Source organism: Heterodontus francisci, chromosome 25, assembly GCF_036365525.1.
Source record: "Heterodontus francisci isolate sHetFra1 chromosome 25, sHetFra1.hap1, whole genome shotgun sequence".
In the NCBI taxonomy this organism is placed as follows: Eukaryota; Metazoa; Chordata; class Chondrichthyes; order Heterodontiformes; family Heterodontidae; genus Heterodontus; species Heterodontus francisci.
In genome coordinates this window covers 62532189-62546273 of record NC_090395.1, presented here as the reverse complement: position 1 = coordinate 62546273, position 14085 = coordinate 62532189, and the positions used below count along the sequence as shown (strand labels likewise).

Genomic DNA, 14085 nt, shown 5'->3' with positions numbered 1-14085 from the left:
TCGTCCTGAGAGCCAATGGATTTTCTAAAATGACATCATGCTCCTATTGGGAGCTTCTGTTTTCAACTGTTAAAGTTAATATAACACATTCGGGCTACCAGCTCTTAACTCTGCGGATTCTGGAGTTTTGTCTGACAGCCTCTGAGGATGAGGGAGTATTTATTTAGAATTTCCCTCAGGAGATTAAAAGGCTGGATAGGATCCATGATAGAGTGGATTGTACTTGAGCTGTTGAACAGGTTTGATGGGCTGAATGAGGTTTCCTCACTTTATGCTATTTTAATCTTCTTGAATGCCAGTTGGGAAGGTTTATGCTGCAGTTGATGGGATATTTGGTGAAGTGAGAACTTTTGTGATGTTTTGTTAAGAAACTATTTTTGTAGACTTGTAACATGATTTTAATGGCATAATTTCCATTGCATGTTTAAAAACACTGAAAATGTTTGATAAGCATTTTTCAATAATTTATTTAGAAGTAATATTCAAAAAACATTGGGGTATATTTTCTGACTGCTGCTATTCACATACAAAGGCTTAACACACTTTTATAAAATCCCTCTGTGTGGTTTCTGAATGCAGGTGTCACTTTATTTAACGCAGGTTAACAACTGTATTGAAAATGTTCAGGAAGATGTATAATATGAGTATATTATGTATTCATATGGGAGTAGAACCAGTCAGAAAATCTTCCGCAAGAGATAAATACTATTGGGCTTCGATATCCATCTGAAGATGACTTGTGGCTTAAATTGATCTTTGAAGGGGGAGGATGCAGTGTAATGACTTTTTGCTGCTTTCCAGTGATTTACAGGCAGGCTTTGCCACCTAGAGGTTAACAAGTGTAAGCTCTCCCTTTAATTGTCAGAAAATCTGAGGAAAGTCCCTATTTACAGGGACCGTCCCAATGTCAGCGCTCTGGTCTTGTTGGTCTCTGCCATCTATTTTACACCATTTCAGAAAATATTACTCACGAGAAATCAGAACAATCAGATTTTATAGGTTCCCATCCAGAAATGAAAGCTGGGTAAGTGTTGAAATCCATTCCCTTGTGAACTCATTTACAGGAAACATGGGGACAGATTAATTTCTAGACTCAGTGGGAGTAATTCTGAGTTTGTGCGATCGTGTAGAACGAGTGATACTGAATCGACAGCCTGTTTTACATCTTTGATGATTATTATTTCCACTAATTTCAATGGAATCAGAAATCGGGAGACACTTTTCACAGTAGTGAACAAAATAGCTGCTGAATTCTGACCAAAATAACTACTCCTTCTCAAATGATTAATCAGTGTTCACTGCTCTCAAGCTATGTCATAATGGTTGTTCAATTATTGCTTTGGTATGGAGCCTAATGTGTAAAAGTATGGGCCAGAGTTCACCTGATGGCTAAAGGACCTCAGCCAGTGAGCTATACCAGAGACCAGGACGCCCTCAGATTTGATAGTTGATCTATATATACAGTGTGTGATCTCAGCCATGTGGGGCACTACATTTAGCCTAATGCTCCCAAGATAGGGCTCCCACAGCTGATCACTATGCCCTGACATCTGCTGGATGTGTTGCCCATATCAAGTGAAGACAACGCTCAATTCTGCTATCACGCTCCGTGCAATTGACGACAATCATAGAATGGTTACAGCATAGAAGGAGGTCGTTTGATCTGTCAAGTCCATGCCAGCTCTCTGCAAGAGCAATCCAGCTAGTCCCATCTATAACAATAATAGATAACCTACCAACTATATCCAGTAAAATAATCCTTACCATCCAAAACCAAATATAGATCAGCTGGGAAAACATTACAATAGAAATTAATTTGATACACCACTTAGTACTCAGAGTCAGCTACAATTTCCCTTTTTAGAATCCACTCTGTGTTGCGTAACAGAGTCCCAGGAAGTAACTATAATGATAAAAGTCAGAAGATTAACCCTTCACCAGCCGCACATTTTTTCATCCAAAAGCATTTGATTTGTACAACACTGATGATGGATAAGGGTTGCCAAAATACCCTATTGCGTCAAACATTTCTTGATCAAGTACAATAATTTTATCAATTATTTGTAATTTTCTTACCTTGTGTACAGAATAACAGATCACAAAAGTGCTTAGAAAATTGTGTTTACAAACATACTGATGTCAATCATGTTCAAATATATCAACGTGTCAGCATATGGTGTTGCAATGGTGAAATTAATGCCCGGATCTCTATTCCTGCCATTTCCTGCCCCCTCACCCAACAAGTAAAAACAAATGGAATTTGATGAACACTTTTCCATGGATACAGTACCTTTCTAAGGATAAATGTTATGAATAGCATCACCCGACTCCACCTCTGCCTCAGCTCCTCTGTTGCTTAAACCCTTATCCATGCCTTTGTTACCTCTAGACCTGATTATTCAATGCATTGCCAGCCTCCCATATTCTACCCTCTGTAACCTTGATGTCATCCAAAACTCTGCTGCTTGTGTCTTAACTTGCACCAAGACCCGTTCATCTATCACCCCAGTGCTTGTTGACTACACTGGCTCCTGGTCAAGAAACGTCCTGATTTTAACATTCTCATCCTTGTTTTCAAATTCCTCTGTGGCCTCGTCCCTCCCTATCTCTGTAATCTCTTCCAGCCCCGCAACCTCCAATATATCTGCGCTCATCCAATTCCAACCTCTTGAGCATCCCCGATTTTAATTGCTCCATCATTGGTGGCCGTGCCTTATACTGTCGAGGCCCTTAGCTCTGGAATTCCCTTCTTAAACCTCTCTGTCTCTCTTTCCTTCTTTAAGATGCTCTTTAAAATCTACCTCTTTCACCAAGATTTTTGCCATCTGCTCGAGTATCACCTTATATGACTCAGTGTCAAATTTTGCTTCTAACATTCCTTTGGACATTTTATTACACAAAAGGCACTATATAAGTACCAGTGGTTGCTGTTGTTGTTGTTGTTGAGTGTGTACTCCTGGTGCAGAACCTCACTAAGTGCAGCATGCATCAAGAACCCAGCCTGCAGAAGTCAGAGGACCTTGTAGAATTTTCTGCCTATTCAAACGCATGCTGGAATTTCCAGTGTGCAGATCAACAAAGTCTGCAGTGTTTCCCATTCTACTAGAATGAATGTTTACAAACTCCTATAGAACTCACTGACCTCCATATCCTAATTCCTGATATCCACTCCACACAGGCAAAGCTCCTCACTGGAACCGTAAATTCATAAAACTTGTCCTTTGTTATGGAGGGGAAGGATTGTCACTGAAAATAATGTGCATGTTCTTCTCATGCAATGAGAAGAAAAATGGTTTCCTAAAAAAAAGTGCATTTTAATAATTAATAAATATAACATTACATAACAGCTTTTACTGGGCTCTAGTATTCCTCCAGAATACAATGGAGCATAAACGCTGCCATGGACTTGTTGGGCTGAATGGCCTATTTCTGTGCTGTAACTTAGTGTAGATAGAAAATAGATTACGCCCCTCAACATTATAAAGTTTTTGATTGTGTCTCCCCTCTTTCTCCAGTCAAAGCAATTCAGCTCTGTGAATCTTTCGGGGAGTCCTAAGTTCCAGATTCATCTTGATCACACTTTTCTAAACCCTCCCTAAGGCATCAATATCTTTTTGTTTTCCTTCTGACCATGCTACAAATGACCCACTGAGTCACAGAGGTAAACACAAACAAAAGCATGGAAAATTAAAAGTTAATAAAAAAGATTCACTCTTCAAAGAGTTAAGAAGAAGCTGGTAGTGATTTTTTTTAAAAATGAATAGCATCCAATCCCCTCAGCTGCCTCTGGCCAGGTGAACGACGTAGGAATGGCGGCTTTTGCAAGATCTTTAGAGGACAATACTAACTTATATGGGCTGAGTTCTCTCACAGGGAAAGAAATTGTAAAGTTAATCTGAAGAAACAATCCCATTTGAGCTCCTCTATTCAGGTACTGCATAAAGCAGAGTACCTGAGACCACAGCTAGCACAACAGCCCAGGCCTCTTTAGCACCTGTATGTAAATTACTATGTGGACCAATCTTCACAGCACACTTGTGCAAACAATAGCAAACTAAAGCCATCCAGTAATCTTTGTGGTATTCAAGAGGCAGGATTTGCAGATCAAACGTATTACATTCCTTTGTGTGTTGTGATTTATTTCCATCACATACCTTCTCAGATTTAGTCCTGGGAACCATTTAAGTGCCAAGAGATAGCAGATTGCACTAGGAAATCCAATGACGGTTAACACTTAGCATACTTTTGGGAACTAGTGTGGCCTGCTTACACCATTTTAAGAATGACATTTCATGCTTTTTAGTGTTTACTGTGTTAAATAAATATCCTTGGGGTTGTAGGGTGTACTCATCCTATAAAATGGGGGGAGGGGTGTCATTGCCCCTCCCACCTACACCATCTTGGGAAAATGGAGTGAATAAGGAGAGGAGGCACAATGTTCAGCACCATTCGTGACTCCTGAGAACCACCCATGTCTATATGCAGCTAGACCTGGACAACATCCAGGCTTGGGCTGATAAGTGGCAAGTGTCATGCTAGGCTCCCAACTGCCAAGAACAAGGTACAGTGATTTTAAACTGTTGCTGGAGTTAAGAAAGGACTTATTAAACAGATCAGCCGTGGCTGGATAAAATATTTGCATTTTAACAGACAGTGTTTGGAAGGACAAAACAGACATTCCGTGACATTCAACCCACAATGGACTTCTGATCACCGGACATTGAAGGTGGGGGAGCTTGCATTCCAGGTTAACTGCTAAGATGGCCGAATACACAAACGGATATGGTCACACCAGCTAGTCACATGACTAACCTGCTGGGCAACCTGAGTTTTTTGAATTTGTACAAACAGTTTGGGCAGAAAGTCTGTTTGCTCCTGGATTGAGAAGATCTCGCTCCTGTTTGCTCCCATCTCTTTCTCACAAGCCTCTGAATCCATTGAAGACACATGAACCCCAAGAGAGAAAAGTCTCCTTCAGCGAACAAGGTTTAAGAAGAATACTGGGCCCCAACGAAAAGCAAGGTCTACCTACAATCAAGGACTCTACAGTGAGCTCGAAGAACCGTAACAACAACTTTTCAGATATTGCCTCAAACCTTTCCACTTTATTTTTCTTCTACTCTTTTCTGTCTCTATTTGCAAGTGTGTATCGAATATGCATGCTAGCGTGGGCGCATCATGTATCTGTAGGCATCAACCGAATTAGAGTTTAAGTTTAATAAATTTCAACTTTTCTTCTTTAAACCTAAGAAAGCCTGTTTGTGCTGGTTCTCCTGCTTTATAATTGGAAAGTAGTGAACAAGGATTCACCAAAGGGGAGCTAAAAACCCAGTGTGTTTAAAATTAAACCTTGTTACAGTAAAACCAGAAGGCTGAAAGGGAACCCTAGACCTCTTTCTCATCTGGTCGTAACATAAGTAACATTCGCGCCACACAAGTGCCAGGCAATGACAATCTCAAACAAGAGAGAATCTAACCATCTGGACTGGATACAGCTTCTTGAAGGAAACTCAGTGGCAAACCAGTGGGAGGCATTCAAAAGCTAGATATTACAGGCACAGTGTAGGCATGTCCCCACAAAGATTAAGGGTGGTACTGCCAAATCTAGAGACCCCTGGTTATCTAGAAGCATACATGGTAAGTTAAAGCAGAAAAAAAAAGCTTATAATGATCACAAAAATCTTAATACTTTAGAAAGCCTAGAAGAGTAGAGAAACTGCAGGGGTGAAGTAAAAAAGGAAATTAGAAAAGCAAAGAGAGGACATGAAAAATTATTGGCAGGTAAAATGAAGGAAAACCCGAAGATGTTTTATTAGTACATTCAGAGCAAGAGGATAACTAAGGAAAGGGTAGGGCCTATCAGAGATGTACAAGGGAACTTATGCGTGGATTTAGAAGATGTGGGCAGGGTTCTTAATGAGTTTTTTGTCTCTGTTTTCACAAAATAGAGGGTTGATGCAGACATTGTAGTTAAAGAGGAGGAGTGTGAAATATTAAATACGATAAGCATAATGAGAGGAAGTACTGGAGGGTTTGACATCCTTGAAAGTGGATAAATCGCCATGGCTGGATGGATTGCATCCCAGGTTGTTAAAGGAAGCCAGGGAGGAGATAGTTGATGCGGTGAAGATCATCTTCAAATCCTCACTAGATACAGGCAAGGTACCAGACGATTGGAGGTCTGCCAACATTGTACCATTGTTTAAAAAGGCTGCGAGCGATAGGCCAAATAATTATAGGCTGGTCAGTCTGACCTCGGTGATGGGTAAATTGTTAGAATCTATTCTGGGGGACAGGATAAACCGCCACTTAGAAAGGCATGGATTAATCAGGGATAGTCAGCATGGATTTGTTAAGGGAAGGTCATGTCTTATTAACTTAATTGAGTTTTTTGAGGAAGTAACAAGGAGGATTGATGAGGGTAGTGCAGTGGATCTGGTATACATGGATTTTAGTAAGGCATTTGACAAGGTCCCGCATGGCAGACTGGTCAGTAAAATGAAAGTCCATGGGATACAGGGGAATGTGGCAGGTTGGATCCATAATTGGCTCAGTGACAGGAAACAAAGGATAGTAGTCGACGGATGTTTTTGCGAATGGAAAGCTGTTTCGGGTGGTGTTCCACAGGGCTCAGTGTTGTCCCTTGCTGTTTGTGGTATATATTAATGATTTGGACTTAAAAGTGGGAGGCAAGATTGTGAAATCTGCTGTTGACACAAAAATTGGCCGTGTAGTTGATAGTGAAGAGGATAGCTGTCGACTCCAGAATTATATCAATGGTTTGGCTGAGTGGGCGGAAAAGTGGCAAATGGAATTCAACCCAGAGAAGTGTGAGGTAATGCATTTGGGGAGGGCAAATAAAGCGAGGGAATACACATTAAACAGGAGGATATTGAGGGGGAAGATGCACCTTGGAGTGCATGTCCACAGGTTCCTGAAGGTGGCAGGACAGGGAGATAGGTGAAGGCACATAGAATGCTTTCCTTTATTGGCTGAGGTATAGAATACAAAAGTAGGGATGTAATACTGGAACTGTATAAAACGCTGGTTAGGCCACAGATGGAGTATTGCGTACAGTTCTGGTCACCACATTACAGGAATGGCATAATTGCTCTGGAGAGAGTACAGAGGAGACCTACAAGAATGTTGCCAGGGCTTGAAAGTTGCAGCTATGAGGAAAGATTGGATAGGCTAGGATAAAAGCAAAATACTGCGGATGCTGGAAATCTGAAATAAAAACAAGAAATGCTGGAACCACTCAGCAGGTCTGGCAGCATCTGCGAAACCCGAAGAAGGGTCACTGACCCGAAATGTTAACTCTGCTTCTCTTTCCACAGATGCTGCCAGACCTGCTGAGTGGTTCCAGCATTTCTTGTTTTTATATTGGATAGGCTAGGGCTGTTTTCCTTAGAACAGAGGAGGCTGAGAGATGACCTAATTGAGGTGTACAAAATTATGAGGGACCTAGATGGAGTAGACAAGAAGGACCTGTTTCCCCTAGCGGAGAGGGCAATTACCAAGGAGCACAATTCCAAAACCTGGCGCTCAAGCTGCTTCAATTGACGACACTTTTTGCAGAAATGGTTCTCCAGGATACGGGAAGCATCCTGGAGCTCCCACATAGCACAGGAGGTGCACTCTCGAGGTTGAAGCAACCCTTTGCTACTGCTAAAAAAAACCTTACCAATATTACAACAGCTTAGAATTATTAATAAATTCTTACTAGTACTGATAAATCCTACTAAAAATCAATACAGTTCACTAGTTAAAATAAACCTTACTCAAAAAAAAGCTACTCACTTGTTCCTTATTATTAAGTGATTTACACATGCACCCTAACAGTAGTGTACTAACCCAGCTATTTAGAGTTATTCCCTAACAACAATTATTCACCAACCAATCACCTTGTAGCTTTCCTGTGATGTCACTATTCATTTTCTTTACAAACTCTGGCGCGCCTGGACGCCTCTCTGCTGCTCTCCCGGAAGGTAAGTGTTGTAGGCCCCGATCCTCGGGCTGTATTAATTGGCTCCCCACTCCGTGTTCTTCCCGCAGGTCCGCTCCTCTCCCGGAAGGTAAGTGGGTCTGTATCATATTTTGATTCATAAAGCCTCTGTGAAATGCTTTGGGATGCTTGATTATGTTAAAGGAGCTATATAAGTACAAGTTGTTATTATTGTTATTTATATAGCCGCTTTAACTTAGGAAAACATCCCAGCAATTATCAAACAAAATTTGACACCGAGCCGCTTCAGGAAATATTCGGGCTGGTGGCCATTAGTTTGGTCAAGGAGGTAGGTTTTAAAGAGCATCTTAAAGGAGGAGAGAGAGGTAGAGAGGCAGAGAAGTTTAGAGAGGAAATTCCATGCCTTAGGGCATAGGCAGATGAAGGAACCCCTGCCAGTGGTGAACAGATTAATATTGGGGATGTGCAAGTGACCAGAATTGGAGGAGTGCAATCATCTTGGAGGGTTGTAGGACTGGAGGGGGTTACAGAGAGAGGCAGGAACCACTTTTTAATCTCTTTATGGTCTTCAAATGCTAGCCACTTCCATTCCCGCCCTCTCTTAGCACTTCCTTTGGAATCCTTTCAGACTGGCATTTGTCTTGCCCAAATCATCGTCACTGCCCTGATCAGAGTCACTATGATGTTCTCTGTGACTGCAAATGTAGCATGTTATACACACTTGTCCGCCTTGACTTATTTACAGCCTTTGACACAGTTGGGCACTTCATCTTGCTCCACCAATTCCTCTCCCACATGGAGTCTCCCTCATTGTATTCATGCACTTCTTTGCAAGCAAGGAGGATAAATCTGAGGCATAAACTTGACCCACTGTCTTGAACCAAATGAAGAGCAGGGAGCATTCTCCATGCCAAGGAATTCATTGGCAAGAGAACCAGAGGTGATGCGAGTGAAAGAATGTTTGTGCAGTGAGTTATTATGATCTGGAATGCACTGCCTGAAAGGGTGATGGAAGCAGACTCAATAATAATTTAATTGAATAAATAAAAACAGAAAGTGCTGGAAATACTCAGCAGGTCAGGCAGCATCTGTGGAGAGAGAAACAGAGTTAATGTTTCAGGTCTGTGACCTTTCATTCAGATCTGATGAAAGGTCACAGACCTGAAACATTAACTCTGCTTCTCTCTCCACAGATGCTGTCTGACCTGCTGAGTATTTCCAGAATTTTGTTTTTATTTCGGATTTCCAGAATCTGCTTTTATTGGATAAATACTTGAAAATGAAAAATTTGCAGGGCTATGGGGAGAGAGCAGGGGAATGGGACTAACTGGATACCTTATTAAAGGAGCTAGTAGCGCCATGAGGGCCAAAGAGCCTCATTCTGTGATGTACCATTCTATGATTCTATGAATGGTGTGTGACCCAGGAACACAAAGAAGTGGGAAGGAAGTTTTTTTTGAAACCATACATTTGTTTGCATTGATTGCTGGCTTAGATCACAAGTGGCTGTCATTGCATTCAGTTAAAGGGGCAGTAAAACAATTGAGTAAAACATTTACGTGCTTTGAAAAACTGATCATCCTGTGTCATGCCCACACAGCAGAATTTCACCGCATGCCCAGCAAACAGCAACTTCAAACAATTTGTTTTCGAGCATAGCTTTTGGTTACATTTTAATCTGTTTGATTTTCTTTACATTTCCTGACTGACCGAGACAATGCGAGAAGCTCTTAAACTGCGACAAACTATATATGGCACTTGATTCTTTCACTTATCTCTAGCGGGCAAAGGTCTCCATCTACTTGAATGCTAATCTTTATTTAAATTTAACAATAAATAGAGCAGTAATTAGGCCTGAAGAATTCCATTCGCCAACTGGCAAACTGTAGTTAACTTGCAACTCTGTTGATCTGGAGAAGGAAAAAGCAACACTTCGGTAGTTATACCAATGCTTTTATTCCTTCATCTCTAATCCCTTGTTCTTTTTCTCTATTGTTTCTTGCTTCATTTTATTCTTTATGATTTGCTGCAGGTTTTCATAACCAGCTGACTAACTCCTGCTCTGCACCAAACACGCATTTTACTTTTTTTTTAAGGATTACTTGCCTGTAGTTAAAGGTTAAGAGTAATTATCCGAGAGTCAAAAATTAATTGGGTGGTAATTTATAAAACATTTTCCAGTTGTGTAGGTAACAGCTGTCCACTAGATGGCGCTGTCCTGCTATGTAACTCTCATCAAGCTTCATTTACTCTTATATAAAAGCAAAATACTGCGGATGCTGGAAATCTGAAACAAAAACAAGAAATGCTGGAGTCACTCAGCAGGTCTGGCAGCATCTGTGGAAAGAGAAGCAGAGTTAACGTTTCGGGTCAGTGACCCTTCTTCGGAGCTCATTTACTCTTACTCTTGCTTCCGTCATTTGATCATCTCCTGTTCTCCAACTTAATCATGTTGCAGGTCACTCTTTTTCTCTTCCTGTGTATATAGTGATTTTTCTCTCCACCCCTTTCCTTTGCTCTATTCCAGAAAATTGAGGTCATCCAAAACTCTGCTGTCCATGTCCTTACACCAAGTCCCGTTCATGCATCTCCCCTGTGCTCGCTGACCAACGTTGGCTCTTGATTAAGCAACGCCTCGACTTTAAAACTCTCACCCTTGTTTCAAATCCCTCCATGGTCTCGCCCCTCCTTCCCATATCTGTAATCTCATCCAGCCCCACAACCCTCTGAGATATCTGCGTTCCTCTAATTCTGGCCCCTTGAGGATTCCCGATTATAATCACTCCACCACTGGTGGCTGTGCCTTCAGCAGCCTGGGCTCTAAGCTCTGGAATTCTCTCCCTAAACATCTCCTCCTCTCTACCTCGCTTTCCTCCTTTAAGGCACCCCTGAAGTCTATTTCTTTGACTGAGCTATGGTCATCTAATAATCACCTTATGTGACTTGGTGTTAACCTTTGCTTTATAATGTCCTTGGGATGTTTTATTATATAAAAGGCATTATATAAACACAAGTTGCTGCTGTTGTTGTTCGTCCTTATAAACTGTCCATCTACAGTATCTTTCAGTTCTAACAAAGGATAAGAGACCTCAAACAATAACTTTTTCCCCTTTCTTCAGATGTTGCCTGCCTTGTTGAGTTTTTCCAGCATATTTTGTCTTTGAAGCAATTGTGAGTGTTGTATGGATTTGTTTTATTGGTGGGTTTTATACCAGGACCTATTTAATACCTTTCAGAAGGGACGTTAAACTGAGGCCCCGTCTGCCCTCTCCGGTGGACGTTGGAGATCCCATGACACTATTCCACAAGGAGCAGGGGCGTTCTCCCTGGAGTCCTGAATATTTATCCCTCAGCCAAAATCACTAAAACAGATTAGCTGGTTATCACTTTGTTATTGTGGGAGCTTGCGGTACACAAATTAGCTCTCACATTTTCCTACACTACAACAGTGACTAGATATCAAAAAATAATTCAGTGTTTTTTTTTATTCATTCAAGGGATGTGGGCATCGCTGGCTAGGCCAACATTTATTGCCCATCCCTAATTGCCCTTGAGAAGGTGGTGGTGAGCTGCTTTCTATAACCGCTGCATTCCATGTGGGGTAGGTACACCAACAGAGCTGTCAGGAAGGGAGTTCCAGGATTTTGACCCAGTGACAGTGAAGGAACGGCGATATAGTTCCAAGTCAGGATGGTGTGTGACTTGGAGGGGAACTTGCAGGTGGTGGTGTTCCCATGCATCTGCTGCCCTTGTCCTTCTAGTTGGTAGAGGTCGCGGGTTTGGAAAGTGCTTTCTAAGGAGTATTGGTGCATTGCTGCAGTACATCTTGTAGATGGTACACACTGCTGCCACTGTGCGTCGGTGGTGGAGGGAGTGAATGTCTGTAGATGGGGTGCCAATCAAGCGGGCTGCTTTGTCCTGGATGGTGTCGAGTTTCTTGAGTGTTGTTGGAGCTGCGCCCATCCAGGCAAGTGGAGAGTATTCCATCACACTCCTGACTTGTGCCTTGTAGATGGTGGACAGACTTTGGGGAGTCAGGAGGTGAGTTACTCGCCTCAGGATTCCTAGCCTCTGACCTGCTCTTTTAGCCACGGTATTTATATGGCTACTCCAGTTTAGTTTCTGGTCAATGGTAGCCCCTAGGATGGTGATAGTGAGGGATTCAGCGATGGTAATGCCATTGAATGTCAAGGGGAGATGGTTAGATTCTCTCTTGTTGGAGATGGTCATTGCCTGGCACTTGTGTGAGGTGAATGTTACTTTCCACTTATCAGCCCAAGCCTGGATATAGTCCAGGTCTAGCTGCATCTCTACATGGACTGCTTCAGTATCTAAGAAGTCACGAATGGTGCTGAACATTGTGCAATCATCAGCGAACATCCCCACTTCTGACCTTACGATTGAAGGAGGGTCATTGATGAAGCAGCTGAAGATGGTTGGGCCTAGGACATTACCCTGAGGAACTCCTGCAGTGATGTCCTGGAGCTCAGATGATTGACCTGCAGCAACCACAACCATCTTCCTTTGCGTTAGCTATGACTCCAGCCAGCAGAGAGTTTTCCCCCTGATTCCCATTGACTCCAGTTTTGCTAGGGCTCCTTGATGCCATGCTCGGTCAAATGCTGCTTTGATGTCAAGGGCAGTCACTCTCTCCTCACCTCTTGAGTTCAGCTCTTTTGTCCATGTTTGAACCAAGACTGTGATGAGATCAGGAGCTGAGTGGTCCTGGCAGAACCCAAACTGAGCGTCACTGAGCAGGTTATTGCTAAGCAAGTGCCGTTTGATGGCACTGTTGATGACACCTTCCATCACTTTACTGATGATTGAGAGTAGGCTGATGGGGCGGTAATTGGCCGGGTTGGACTTGTCCTGCTTTTTGTGTACAGGACATACCTGGGCAATTTTCCACATTGCCGGGTAGATGCCAGTGTTGTAGCTGTACTGGAACAGCTTGGCTAGGGGCGCGGAAAGTTCTGGTGCACAGGTCTTCAGTACTATTGCTGGAATATTGTCAGGGCCCACAGTCTTTGCAGTCTCCAGTGCCTTCATCGTTTCTTGATAACACGCGGGGTGAATCGAATTGGCTGAAGTCTGGCATCTGTGATGCTGGGGACTTCAGGAGGAGGACGAGATGGATCATCCACTCGGCACTTCTGGCTGAAGATTGTCGCAAATGCTTCAGCCTTATCTTTCGCACTGATGTGCTGGGCTCCCCCATCATTGAAGACGGGGATATTTGTGGAGTCACCTCCTCCAGTTAGTTGTTTAATTGTCCACCACCATTCACGGCTGGATGTGGCAGGACTGCAGAGCTTAGATCTGATCCGTCGATTATGGGCTTTGCTTAGCTCTGTCTATTGCATGCTGCTTACGCAGTTTGACGCGCAGGTAGTCCTGAGTTGTAGCTTCACCAGGTTGACACCTCATTTTGAGGTATGACTGGTGCTGCTCCTGGCATGCCGTCCTGCACTCTTCATTGAACCACGGTTGGTCTCCTGGCTTGAAGGTAATGGTAGAGTGGAGGATACACTGGGACATGAGGTTACAGATTGTGGTTGAGTACAATTCTGCTGCTGCTGATGGCCCACAGCGCCTCATGGATGCCCAGTTTTGCATTGCTAGATCTGTTCGAAATCTATCCCATTTAGCACGGTGATAGTGCCACACAGCACGATGGACAGTTTCCTCAATGTGAAGGCGGGACATCGTCTCCACAAGGACTGTGCGGTGGTCACTCCTACCAATACTGTCATGGACAGATGCATCTGCGGCAGGCAGATTGGTGAGGACAAGGTCAAGTATGTTTTTCCCTAGGGTTGGTTCCCTCACCACCTGCCGCAGACCCAGTCTAGCAGCTATGTCCTTTAGGACTTGGCCAGCTCGGTCAGTAGTGGTGCTACTGAGCCACTCTTGGTGATGGATATTGAAGTCCCCCACCCAGAGTACATTCTGTGCCCTTGCCACCCTCAGTGCTTCCTCCAAGTGGTGCTCAACATGTGGTAACGTGCTTCGGGATGTCCTGAGGTCATCAATGGTGGTACGGAAATGAAACCCTTTCTTACCTAAAAGGAAATGATAGAATCATAGAAATAGTTGTTTTCTACTACAGCGCTTGAGTA

The 14085-nt window shown here is 42.9% G+C and overlaps 1 long non-coding RNA gene across 12 annotated transcripts in view; it reads right to left on the bottom strand.

Annotated features, from left to right (window-relative positions):
• LOC137383926 (uncharacterized) overlaps positions 1 to 14085 on the bottom strand; it is a 402194-nt gene that overhangs the window by 356784 nt on the left and 31325 nt on the right. The window lies entirely within an intron of this gene.